Raw genomic sequence first — 14782 nt, 5'->3', positions numbered from 1 at the left:
GTTTTTGCGGTGAGAAGCAAGTATTTACCTGACGAGAAACTCTTTACTTTCTACCACTTTATTTCACTAATTCTCACAATATTTATTCAGAGCCTATTCATTTCTTATTTTAAGATCGCTAACCTACCCACCCGAATAAGAGAGCTAGCATTATACGTTCCCCTCACAAAGACAGATTTCTTTTCCCGTTCATCACACCCCCTTGAGTAATATTCATCCAGAGATCCGTCCACCTCAGGAATATCTTACCCATTAATAAGTCATCGCCAAAAGCCATTCAGTAAAGCTTGGTATCATCGGGAAATACGAGTACACGCGTCCAGAAATGTTTTGCATCATCCCGGTTCTCAGAACTCCTGAACATAGACGTTGACTGCGGATATTGTGTCACAGAAACAGTCCCTCTGACTGCTCAGAGATACCACTAAAACCGCCCAAACATATAAACAACCATGCATCAGCAGCGCCAATTAGACGGAGGGGGTCGGACAGCCAATCAGTTACAGTCACTCCAGAAAGGAGGCTCACGGCTCGTATTGTCTGTAGTTCAACCATGCCTAGACGGTCATTACCACGTTTCAATTACGTCCGCATTGTTACTTTGTGCCAGGAAGGGCTCTCAACAAGGGAAGTGTCCAGGCGTCTCAGAGTGAACCAAAGCGATGTTGTTCGGACGTGGAGAAGCTACAGAGAGACATGAACTCTCGACGACATGCCGGAGAAACCCTGACAGCAACGCCACCATGTTGAATAATGCTTTTCGTTTAGCCACAGGAAGTCGTGTTACGTCTCAAACTGGGCGCCATAGGCTGCATGATGTGCAGCTTCACTCCCGACGTCCATGTCGAGATCCATCTTTGCAACCACGACACCATGTAGCGCGGGACAGATGGGCCCATCAACTTGTCTAATGGGCCGCTCAGGATTGGCATCACGTTCTCTTCACCTATGAGTGTCGCACATGCTTTCAACCAGGCAATCGTCACAGACGTATTTCCAGGCAACCCGGTCAGGCTGAACGCCTTAGACACACTGTTCAGCGAGTGCAGCAAGGTGGAGGTTCCCTGATGTTTTGTGGTGGCATAATGTGGCGTGGACGTACGCCGCTAGTGGACATGAAAGGCGCTGCAACGGCTGTACGATAAGTAGATGCCATCCTCCGACCCATAGTGCAACCATATCGGCAGCATATTGGCGAGGCATTTGTCTTCATGGACGACAATTCGCGCCCGAATCTAGCACATCTTGTGAATGACTTCCTTCAGGATAGCGACATCGCCTGACTAGAAGGCCAGCATGTTCTCCAGTCATGAACCCTCTCGAACATGTCTGGGAAATATTGAAAAGGGCTGTTTATGGACGAGCACCACTTAAATAATTTGACAATTCAGAGCCTTCCTTCACCAGGATACAGATTATCTGGCTGTTTTTCTAGGAGTTCCTTGGTGGGTGGGAGAGTGGTTCAAATGGCTCTGAGCACTATGGGACTTAACATCTGAGGTCATCAGTCCCCTAGAACTCAGAACTACCTAAACCTAACTAATCTATGAACATCACACACGTCCAAGCCCGAGGCAGGATTCGAGCCTGCGACCGTAGTAGTCGCGCGGTTCCGGACTGAAGCGCCTAAAACCGCTCGGCCACTGAGCCCGGCGTGGGAGTGTGGCTATAGACGTAGGAAACAGTATTCCGTTTGAGTGCGTAGACGTATCACGGCACTGTACTCAACAGATATTTGATTTAGTGCAGGGGCTGATGAATTTAGTGAAAATAAACTTCTAATTATTGTTGTTTTTAGGTCCCCTAACACTGATTTCAGAGCAGTTCTGCTCAAGCTAGCGAGGGTTCATGATTCACTTTGTAGGACGTACGAGAAATTAGTTATATGTCGTGACTTCAATACAAATTTTGTATATGACGCTGTAAGGCTGGCTCTGAGCACTATGGGACTTAACATCTATGGTCATCAGTACCCTAGAACTTAGAACTACTTAAAACTAACTAACCTAAGGACAGCACACAACACCCAGCCATCACGAGGCAGAGAAAATCCCTGACCCCGCCGGGAATCGAACCCGGGAACCCGGGCGTGGGAAGCGAGAACGCTACCGCACGACCACGAGATGCGGGCTCGCTGTAAGGAAAATGATGTTGGTAGATCTTCTAAATTCGTATGATCTGATGCAGTGTCTTTTCCAACTAGGGTGCAGAGGAACACTAGTACAGCCATAGACAAAGTTTTATGCATTCTTCATTACTAGACGACCATTCAGTTAGAAAAAATGTTAATGGCCTTTCAGACAATGATACACAAATTTTATTACTAAAAGGCCTTTGTTCTCAAACATAAGTGACATGTAGTTACCAACAATGTAGGAATGTTAATCCAACAGCGATAGAGAATTTTTGTAAACCTTGTTAAGGAACAAGAATGATAGGATATTTATAGTGCCGATAACATAGATGATAAATAAAATGTTTTCCTTAACACATTTCTCATGCTCTTTGAGAGTTGCTTTCCATTAGAACGCTCTAAACAGGGTACTATCAGTAAGAGGCAGCCCGGTTGGCTGAATGGCTCTGAGCTCTATGGGACTTAACTTCTAAAGTCATCAGTCCCCAAGAACTTAGAACTAATTAAACCTAACTAACCTAAGGACATCACACACATCCATGCCCGAGGAAGGATTCGAACCTGCGACCTTAGTGATCGCACGGTTCAAGACTGTAGTGCCTAGAACCGCTCGGCCACCCCGGCTGGCCGGGTAGCCGACTAGTGGGATAAGGATATCATATAGGACAAAGTGGGAATTATATCAAAATGTTAGTAGTCACTATCGAGCTACAATAACCCATACAAACAGTATTGTAAGGTGCTTAAAAATGTTATGAGGAAGGCATAGAGTATGTGGTATGCAAATATAATAGCTAATCCACAGGTTAAAAGTAAGGCCAAATGGTCAGTTGTAGTGGAAGTGACTCTTCAGCAGCACAAGGTCGACGATATAAAGCCAGTCCGTTGTAATAATATTTCTGTTACTGATAAATCGGATATATGTACAGTTTTTAACAGCCATTTTCTGAGCATTGCTGATGAATTAAACAAAAATTTATTTTCAACAAGAAGTCATATAACTTTCAGGCAAATGACTTTCCGAGACTGATGTCTGAAATACACCTTTGCGATACAGACTAGCGGGAGATTAAGTCAATAATTAAATTACTGAAGACTAAAGACTCCCATGGATATGATGGAGTGCCTAGCAGAGTTTCAAACTACTGTGCTACACATGTTAGCCCTGTACTTAGCCGTATTTGGAGTTTTTCCTTTAGGAATAGTCAGTTTCCTGAACGATTGAAGTACTCAGTTGTAAAGCCGCTTTACACAAAGGGAGAAAAGGATAATGTAGACAATTTGAGACCGCTTTCTATGTCGTCAGTGTTTGCTAAACTTATTGAAAAGGCTGTATATGTAAAAATAATTGATTACTTTGTACCACACGATTTGCTATCAAACGTACAGCTCGGCTTCAGAAGTCATTAACAACTGTATTATCTTTTCTATGTGACATAGAGGATTTCTTAAACAAAAGGTTTCGAACGCTAGGCATATTTTTTTGAGTTAACTAAGCCGTTTGATTGTGCTGATCTCAAAATATTGCTCCAGAAGTTGGACCATTACGGAATACTGGGAGTAGCTCACAATTGGTTCCCCTCTTACTTTAGCAACAGACAGCAGAAGGTCATTATTCACAGTGTGGAGAATGGCTGTGATTTGGGGTCTGAGCGGGGTGCAGTCAAGTGCGGGGTGTCCCAGGGATCAGTGTTGAGGCCATTCCTGTTCCTTATTTATATAAATGTTATGCTCTCAGGTGTTATGGTAACTCTAAAAGATTTCTGATTGCTAATGATACTTGCTTGGTAGTAAAGGATGTTGTGTGCAACATTTTCACGGTTCCAAATAGTGCAGTTCCTGACACAATTTCAGGGCTTGTAGAAAATAGAGTGACGCTAAATCACAGCAAGACTCCGTTTTTACAGCTTCTAACATGCAATTCAACGAAACCTGACGTTTTCATTTCACAGAATGGGCATATGTTTAGTGTATCTGAACAGTTCAAATTTATAGGAGTTCAGGTAGATAGTAAACTGTCGTGGAAAATTTACATTCAGGACCTTGTTCAAAGACTTAATGTGCCACTTTTACTATTCGAACGGTACCTGAAGTGAGTGATCATTCGACACGAAAATTACTGTACATTGCTAATTTTCATTGGCTTATGTCAAATGGTATTATATTTTGGGCAGCTCTTATCGTTCTATAAGGATACTTTTGGCTCAGAAACGGGCGGTTCGGGAAATAAGTGGTGTCAATTCACGAATCTCTTGTCGACTCCTGTTCACAAGTCTGGGTACTTTGTTGGCTTCTCAATACATATATTCTTTGCTATCATTTCTTGTTAACAATATCAGTTTAGTCCTAAGAATAAGCAGCTTTCACTCAGTTAATTCACGGCATAAATGAAATCTGCCTTTGAATAGGTCTTCCTTAATTGTTGTGCAGAAAGGTGTGCAGTATACTGCTGCATCTATTTTCAGTAAGCTATCGCTCGAATTCAAAAATTCAAGCAGTATTTCACGCGCTTTAAAATCGAAACTGAAGAGTTCCCTTATGGGTCACTCCTTCTATTCTGTCAAGGAGTTCCTTGAAAGAATAAGCTGATACTCGTTGTATTGCTGATTGCGTTTACTTAAACTTATCGATAGACTTTTTTCGGGTTCAGAAACATTTCATTTTTGTGTTATTACTTTTGTGTTGTAATTTCATGTACTGACACGTTCCATGATCTTGGAGATTCGCTCCTCAATTTGGTCCTACTGAACTTGACGTGTAAATAAATAAAATAAAAGTGGCTCACCAACCACACTGAGTCGTCTACACCTCATTGCCGTTGAGGAGTGGGACAATGTGGACCAACAGTGCCTTGATGAACTTGTGGATAGTATGCAATGACGAATATAGACATGCCTCAATGCAAGAGGACGTGCTAGTGAGTATTGGAGGTACCGATGTCTACAAAAATCTGGACCACCATCTCTGAAGGTCTCACTGTATGATTGTACAACATGCAATGTGTGTTTTCATGAGCAATAAAAATCGCAGATATGATGGTTATGTTGATCTCTGTTCCAATTTTGTCTACGGGTTCCGGAACTCTCGGAAGCGAGGTGTTGCAAAACTTATTTTCATGTCTATGTGATGGCCCTATTTTGCCGTTGGTTTAAGGCAAATGAAGTGCCAAAATATGAAGTTCATGTTTGCCGATGTTAAAACGTCAGATCAGCAATCATCCACACCGTTATCTCGACAATTTACAAAACGACTGTCCGACTGTTGCCCCTCTTCATGAAAACTACCTCTCCAATGTGTTTTTACTGAGTTTACGGCTTCCGTAACATTAAGGCGTGCAAGCCAACTAAGCGACAATTCGCTGTCTCTGTATGAAGCAGGGCAACGTTCAAAGTCAGACGTACATCTGCAGTAATATCTACAACCTACAACCTACTTGAAAGAATACAGAGGAGACTAGTTGTGATACTATCACTATTTACCGCCACCAACTTTCCTTTTCATTCACGAATGTTGTACGTGAACAACAACAATCGTTAAGTATTTGAATGAGGCGTAGTTTGTCGTATATAACTGTCGGGGCCACATCGTGAAATGTTTGTGGGGTGGAGTAATATTTTGTGTGATTGTTTTTAGACATTTTGTCTGCAAATCTTTCAGAAATGCGGAAGACATCTCTTGTAGTGCCTGCCACTGGACTTTTATGAAAGTGTCAATAACGCTGACTCTCTTACTCGAAGAATCAGTACAGATCCTAGTCGCTCTTATTTGTATCTTTTTTATGTCATTAGTTAATCAATTCCTAGACAGACAGAAACCCTCAAAAACTGGTCAAGTGGGCATTTTTCAAATCACATATTGCCTGAACTCGTTATATTTTCTAGTGTTTCCTCCAGTGAATCTCAGTCTAGTACCCACTATTCGTAAAATTAATCTTATGTATTCAGACAACTTACAGGAATGCAGCCGAGGGATGTCTTCGACAACATGCAATATTTATACAGGCCCACACAAAGTTTTTTTTTTCCATATTCCTTCACCCGCAACGACAGATCACACTCAATCGAGTCAAAGTGGCTGCTGTCTACATGGGAGCCCCCTACAGATGGTGCGAGAACTCTGACATCCAGAATCATTTAGAATGTCAGTAATATGGCAGCCGACGGAAATGAGTTGCTAATATGGAATTTTAGTAACGGTATCGACAACGGTAACCAGACAAGTGATGGGGTTTTCTTTCTTCTACACTCCTGGAAATTAAAGTAAGAACACCGTCAATTCATTGTCCCAGGAAGGGGAAACTTTATTGACACATTCCTGGGGTCAGATACATCACATGATCACACTGACAGAACCACAGGCACATAGACACAGGCAACAGAGCATGCACAATGTCGGCACTAGTACAGTGTATATCCACCTTTCGCAGCAATGCAGGCTGCTATTCTCCCATGGAGACGATCGTAGAGATGCTGGATGTAGTCCTGTGGAACGGCTTGTCATGCCATTTCCACCTGGCGCCTCAGTTGGACCAGCGTTCGTGCTGGACGTGCAGACCGCGTGAGACGACGCTTCATCCAGTCCCAAACATGCTCAATGGGGGACAGATCCGGAGATCTTGCTGGCCAGGGTAGTTGACTTACACCTTCTAGAGCACGTTGGGTGGCACGGGATACATGCGGACGTGCATTGTCCTGTTGGAACAGCAAGTTCCCTTGCCGGTCTAGGAATGGTAGAACGATGGGTTCGATGACGGTTTGGATGTACCGTGCACTATTCAGTGTCCCCTCGACGATCACCAGTGGTGTACGGCCAGTGTAGGAGATCGCTCCCCACACCATGATGCCGGGTGTTGGCCCTGTGTGCCTCGGTCGTATGCAGTCCTGATTGTGGCGCTCACCTGCACGGCGCCAAACACGCATACGACCATCATTGGCACCAAGGCAGAAGCGACTCTCATCGCTGAAGACGACACGTCTCCATTCGTCCCTCCATTCACGCCTGTCGCGACTCCACTGGAGGCGGGCTGCACGATGTTGGGGCGTGAGCGGAAGACGGCCTAACGGTGTGCGGGACCGTAGCCCAGCTTCATGGAGACGGTTGCGAATGGTCCTCGCCGATACCCCAGGAGCAGCAGTGTCACTAATTTGCTGGAAAGTGGCGGTGTGGTCCCCTACGGCACTGCGTAGGATCCTACGGTCTTGGCGTGCATCCGTGCGTCGCTGCGGTCCTGTCCCAGTACGACGGGCACGTGCACCTTCCGCCGACCACTGGCGACAACATCGATGTACTGTGGAGACCTCACGCCCCACGTGTTGAGCAATTCGGCGGTACGTCCACCCGGCCTCCCGCATTCCCACTATACGCCCTCGCTCAGAGTCCGTCAACTGCACATACGGTTCACGTCCACGCTGTCGCGGCATGCTACCAGTGTCAAAGACTGCGATGGAGCTCCGTATGCCACGGCAAACTGGCTGACACTGACGGCGGCGGTGCACAAATGCTGCGCAGCTAGCGCCATTCGACGGCCAACACCGCGGTTCCTGGTGTGTCCGCTGTGCCGTGCGTGTGATCATTGCTTGTACAGCCCTCTCGCAGTGTCCGGAGCAAGTATGGTGGGTCTGACACACCGGTGTCAATGTGTTCTTTTTTCCATTTCCAGGAGTGTATAATATGCAGGATTTGGACAGAATGTGGGAATAATGAGAGAAATGCATGCCTAAACATTAATGCAGAGGCTAGGCAAGCCTGTAGTAGCGCTCTTGTAATTGACCACGAGCGGCACCTGAGAATTGCCCTCTTTACGTTGTACTCGTTGTTCGTAATCAGAACTGCGTTCTGTCGTACACGATTACGTGTTGTCGGAGCTAAGTGAATTTTAACGCGGGCAAACTCGTAGTGCTCTTACCGCGCTCGTTCCTTAACCAAGGTGGACGCGGTGTTTGGAGTTTCAAGAGGCACCGTATATAATGTTTCTTCCGCATAGAGATAAAGCGAAAGAACATCTTCGGCCAACTTAAAACACCCACGAATGTGTGTGTGAGGGATGATGACGGACGCTCATTGAAGACGATTGTGGAGGACGATAAATACAAAGGTCACTGTAGAACTGAATCTCACACTGGCGAACCATGTCAGCACCAAAACAGCAGAAGGGGGCTCCAACGGCAGGGAACTGGAGGACGAACTGGTCTTCCTAAGCTACTCGTCAGCAATGCAAATCCTGGTAACAGGAAAACGTGGTGCCAAAGCCAGCAGGTAGAACGTAAAGAGGACATCACTCAGTTGCCGCAACTACAGGTTAGGGTAGCATCTGCATTTATATTTAGGCATGCATTTCTCGCATTATTCCCTTATTCTGGGAGAAAGATCTCATTACTTTTTAGGAAAGAGTGGTTTACCTGCAAAGGATGCTGGTACTGCCCAAGTGTTTGGGATCCATACCAGGTCGGGGTGAAGGAGCCATGGAAGCAATTCAGATTCAGGCTGCTACATTTGTTACTGGTAGGCATGAACAACATGTGAGTGTTACTGAGATGCTCGGGGACTGAAATGGGAATCCGTGGAGGGAGAGTGGCGTTCTTTTAGAGAAAGAAAATTGAGAAATTTAGAGAACAGGCGTTTCAAGGAGACTGTCGAATGATCCTACTGCCGCCAACACACATTGCCTATAAGGACCACAAAGATAAGGTAACTAGAAATTAGGACCCATATGGAGGTATATAGATCGTTGTCTTTCCCTCGCGCTATTATGACAAGTGGTGGTGTTATGTACATAGTTCCACGTAGTCAGCGTGCACACAACTTTCCCACTAGAGCGTACCCCGCAAAGCACAAAAGCGCAGGCGCAGCGCTCGTCGATCTCCGCACTATGAGATGGCGCTGTCATAGAGACGGACCAAATTCTGCTTCCGCCGATCTGCGTATTAATATGTAACTCAGCCAATGAGATTGCTGCTAACGTAGAACCATTTCTCCTCACAGATCACACTCATGCAGTGATACATGAACATGCGAGGTATTATAACGAGTGTACAGACCTCCGATAAGTCAGTCTGCATTTGTTTGTACCAGTCTGTACGAGTTCTACATTTGTCTGTGCGTCTATAGTCAAGCTTCAGTTTGCGCCTAATAAGATTACCATATACCTGTACTTAGCCATGAAGATAAATTTATAGACACTTTTGCCAAGTATCAGAGATATATGTGAGAATAACATTAACGTACCAATACCAAAGGAACTTCGGATTGTCAATTGTAAATAGCATCCAGAACCAAATGGCTCTGAGCACTATGGGACTTAACATCTGAGGTCATCAGTCCCCTATAACCTAGAACTACTTAAACCTAACTAACCTAAGGACATCACACACATCCATGCCTGAGGCAGGATTCGAACCTGTGACCGTAGCAGTCGCGCGGTTCTGGACTGAGCGCCTAGAACCGCTAGACCACCGCGGCCTGCTCCAGAAGCAAGTTAAACAATTTTTATGCTTGTTATTATTTTAAAAATGTGTGTGAATATTAATCAGGTTCTGTTTAAAGTTGGTCACCGACAATCTGCTACTCTAAGCGTGCAAGTGTCATTACTATCGTCTGACCTAACGGCGGAAGATAAACACGCCACGATAAGACCACGAGACATATTGCTGACACTCGCCTACTTCGTTAGAGCGACAAGTCAAGTGTGTACTGAAGGTCTTACAGTACACTCATCACAAGTGGCATAGGGTTTCCTCTGCCATGCATGGTACGATGTCTTGCGCAGTATCTGTTTAGATTACTGCCATGAATTACGTGACTCGTCATTCCATCCCGTGGTACAACGTTTGTTCGCCAGCAATGATGCTGTGTTCCAAGGGCTGGTTTTTGGAGTGTGAGGATGAAGAGTTTTATCTCACCTGAGTGCCAGTCTTCAGAGCCGTTCTTGGTCTGTCTCGAAAGAAGGGTGTCTGATCGCTCTCAACCTCCACCATCATTGCCTCAACTTGGCATGTTTTGCAAGAAGAATGGTCCCTTGAAAACAATAGAGGACCGGTATTTATCGACTCCGAGACGAGTGGAAACCGTTTTAAAAAGCTGTTTTTAGTGCCAAGGCTTGCCCACGCTTTATTAAACATGGTAGTGTATGATGTGTTCGTTCCATGTACGAGGGTTGAAACCTAAATAGTGGAAACTATTTATTCACAACCGAAAGCCGTACGGGATTAGCCGAGCGGTCTAAGGCGCTGCAGTCATGAACTGTGCGGCTGGTCCCGGCGGTGATTCGAGTCTTCCCTCGGGCATGGGTGTGAACTTTGGTACTTAGGATAATTTAGGTTAAGTAGTGTGTAAGCGTGGGGACTGATGACCTTAGCAGTTAAGTCCCATAAGATTTCACACACATTTGAGCACAACCGATACAAAAGAGTTGCTTGTCTGCACCTGTTACTACCCTTCAAAGTAGTCAGCAGCGTTATGTAGAAACCGTTGCGATATGGAAGGTGTAGTATACCGTTAGCAGAGCCTGTTCTGTTGATGGTGCGAATGGAGCGGTCTGCTGACTGTCGAATCTGTCAAACATTTCTGAAGCGAATGCCACGAAGTGGTTCCTTCATCCCCAGAATCAAATCAGTGTCACAAGGTCTTATGTCCGTGGAGTATGGTGGATTGTACAGTACTTCCCATTCCCATCGACCGAACAGAGCAGCGACAGCTTGCGCTGTATGCGACCGCGTATTGTCGTGCAAAACGATGGGTGGGTTGCGCAGAAAGTGTCCCTGCTTCTTTCGCAAAGCTGGTCGCAGGTGTTGCTCCAAAAACGAACAGTAATACTGTTCGTTGATGGTCTGCCGTGGAGGAACGTAATGCGTTAGGATAACAGCATCACAGTCGTACATGGGAATCACCATAACTTTCACCATTCTGTGGCTCCGACGCACTTTCGACTTTCGCGGCGGCCCATAATGACGCCATTCGTTGGAATGGGGTTTCAGTTTTGGCTCGTACGATGTGGCCCACGTCTTATTCAGTGGTAGGATGCGGTGTAAGAAAGCCTCTACTTCGCACTCATTGCGCTCCAAGTGCGCCTGAGCAGCGTCGTAACGCATCCATTTCCGCATTTCCTTTAAAGCATGTGGAAACAATCGTGAAGCAATTTTTCGCATGCCCAGTCGTTCCTTCAGGATCCGAAACACAGTCGTATGCGCTAATACGGTTTCGTAGGCGAGCCCACTTTCCAATAACGCTGCAACAGCGTTGACGTTTTCTTCAGAGACGCTAGGACGACCTACCCGATGCATGTCTGCCACAGTTTGCCGACCTTCGTTGAAGGCTTCTACCCACAGTGCCCCTGTTCCGTACGGCGATACCGATTTTCTGCACGCCTCTTGAAGGCCTTGATGACACTGTCGTGCTTTACGACCTCTGGCACATTCAATCTTGATCCATCTCCGTTGTTCCTGTTTCGAAAACGTAGTGAAACCGTTACGTTAGACCACTCGCTCAAAAGCGACTGTGTTTCCCTCGATTGTGCGCACGCCGGTGACGTGGGACGGGCGAGTCCATTTGCTCTGAGGTAAGGTAGGTATGTCAAAAACTGCGCTATCAACGACAATAGTAGGTTCCATTGCACAGTGTCTCTACAGCAGTGTAGCCACTGTTTAAGTTCCAACCTACATATTTGCACGTAAATTGGCTTTTTACGGATCGTAAGGTTGGGTTGAAGAATTAAGCTTGTGCTATAGCACCACACGAACTTTGTTGGAATTTCTTGAGATTTGAGAAGGCATGCTGATATTCGGACACTCGAGAGCGATCGCACACACACACGCACACACACACACACACACACACACACACACACACACACACACATACACAATAGGATCGGACATTCATGAATTATTTATAGTCTGATAGCCTTGTTGATGCTACTTTATGTAGTGCGTTGATCTCCTGGAGGAGAGACAGCATGTCGACACTGCGCTGTCTCGTAATAGCTTCGGGCCGTCGTGATTCAGCGGAAGAGAAATGAAACGGGACAACGACTAGAGTGGTACAGGGCTCGTGGGCGGACAGGGTGGGGGAAGGAGGAAGGGTTTACGAGGGGAAGGAAGGGGAGATATATCGAAAGCGGCGCCGCCAGCCAGGGCCAATCTCGTTACGGGAGCTAGGTCAGGACGAAGGTCGCAACGGCGGGGGCCCAACAGCGAGACAAATCTGTCAGGGCGGCACTGCGCGCAGCTACAAGGCGGAGGGAGGGCGCTGAATGGCCGGCTACCAGCAGCGCCTGGGATGCTGCCAGTAGCCTTCCAGCATTCCAGCTTCCTGATAAAACTGGATTATACGCACTGTTCATACTGCATAGTCACACTGCTCTCATGTTTCAAGATGTGTAATTTGTGAGAAAAATCGGAAAGATATAATATAAAGAAACTGATACCCTAATATTCCTCGCACATTTACTGAGTGATATAGCCCTCTAGGCTACGGATAAAGTCAGAACTATCAGAGTAATTTTACGTTTCCACTCTTAGTAGGGGAAGGCGTGGCAAGACGGGGAGGTGGGGTAAGACGGGGAAGGGCTATAAGCTACAGTTAGAGTGCTGCCATCTGTGGATAGCTACGTCAACATCATTAATATACAAGTCTCAGTGTGTTGACATTGCTGAACCTTAGTTTCGCGGCGGTTTCTGTGAGCTTTGCAAGGTACGTACAATTGTTATACTGATTTGCAATGTTTTACACCTTTCGAGGTCCTAAAACATGTGTTTCGTGAACATTTGTCCAGACTCTATATATAGCACTGAATAGTACGTCTTATTAACAGTAAACTGCTGTGTCAGTAGTCAATGTTCACTAAATAGTGTTCATGTAGGCGTAACATAACCTGACAGTATGGTAGGGGGTAAGACGGGGTGGGGCAAGATGGGTAGCTTCCCCGTCTTGACCCTACTATTTGTACCACCATTACGTTCTTATCGTCTCATGTGTTTACCTCGCTGTGGGTTTTGAACACGTACATTGTACGTTGAAGTTTATCCGGCAAAGCCTTCACTCATTCAGCTACAATATTCACAGCAGTGAACGGGTTTCGGAAAACAGGCATTTGGCCTCTAAACAGAAATGTGTTTCAGGGAGGTGATTACCTTCCCTGCTCAACCACAGACATTCATCAAGCTCACACATCTGAAGTTACAGAAACAGAAGACCAAATACCAGAGATGTTGTCAAGACGTAAAACACATGAACAATTAACAACTGACGATCAAGCCTCTATTTCGTCTAACTTTCAGGTTACCAGCCCTGAAACGGTGATAGCTATTCCAAAGGTGGATAAAAGAAACCAAAAGGAAACCATCTAACAGACGTGAAAAACCCATTGTTTTAACCGAATCTCCTTATAGGAGTGAACTATCTGAAGAAATTAAACGAAAAGGAGTCCCCAAACGTGCTGCATGTAAAACGAAAACTCTTGTCAAAGATGTTTAATAAACCTGGGATACCACCAAAAGGACATAATGACAACGAAAAAGTGACGAACGTTAATGACGTCCTAACCACCCCTTCAAGCTCAAGGGATAATAAACTGAGGTCGAATGACAAGGAGGAAGAGAGTGAAGAATATTTATATTGCTATGATTTCTCTGAAGGAGGCTGGATACGGTGTATTAGCTGCGGACGCTGGGCCCACGACACTTGTGCAGGGACAGAATGTGATGATGACGAGGCTGTCCACACTTGTGTAATATGTGAAAGTAAGAGGACTAAATAAAACGTAATACCTGATTCTACAACTCGCAGAACCATGTTTCAAAACCTTATCGTCACGTGATATCGTTATTCCAGTCCTTATTTAAGCTTTAGAGATGAATTCACGCTAGTTCCACATCTTACCCCACATATGGGGCAAGACGGGGAATTGGTAGTTTATGTTTCAAATCCAGACATTTCTAACTAAATGTAGCAAGTTTGCAGGTTTCTTTGCATGCTATTGTAATTCAATGGTTAAGTAAACAAATGATAATCAAACCTACTTGAATTGGTTTACTTTTGACCCTTTTGTAAGGGTTTAAAGTTAGCTTCCCCATCTTGCCCCGTCTTCCCCTAATAAGGCTTACCACTGACACTAGTGGCTGAGGAAACAGATCCAAATATTGGCTTGATCCGGATTTTTATGCTAGTCCTCCTCCCACAAGTCCCTTCAGCGCTGTCTAATAACAGCACCGCACTTGAAATTGAATCTACCGATAGTACTCCAGTCTTGGTTCCCGTCTAAAGATCTTACCTCCCCTTCCCCCTCCACCCACCCACACTTGGCTCTCCCTTCCTTCTCAAATAGCAACACACATTTACTACTTTCTGTTTCTTATGTGTTAATTGAAGAAGCGCTGATTTAATTCGACGTACTTGATGGTCCGGTGTTTACTTTTATAAATATTCACTTTGTAACCGGTTTATAGCCAACACTCATTATAGTTAACTGAACTTCTAGGTGCTTAACGACTCCGAAATAAATCAAAACACTTAAGCGTAAACATACCAAAGCATGGAAGGCAATTCCTAAAGTCTTCCAGCTAAGCTTTGACAGTAACCATACAATTCGGTATAGTTGTCTACACACTCGAAATACTGAAGAGAAGGTACTTAACTCTCTGTCGCTCGCGCGGA

Source organism: Schistocerca americana, chromosome 5 (genome assembly GCF_021461395.2).
Source record: "Schistocerca americana isolate TAMUIC-IGC-003095 chromosome 5, iqSchAmer2.1, whole genome shotgun sequence".
NCBI lineage: Eukaryota > Metazoa > Arthropoda > Insecta > Orthoptera > Acrididae > Schistocerca > Schistocerca americana.
Note: the sequence above shows the minus strand (reverse complement) of the source record.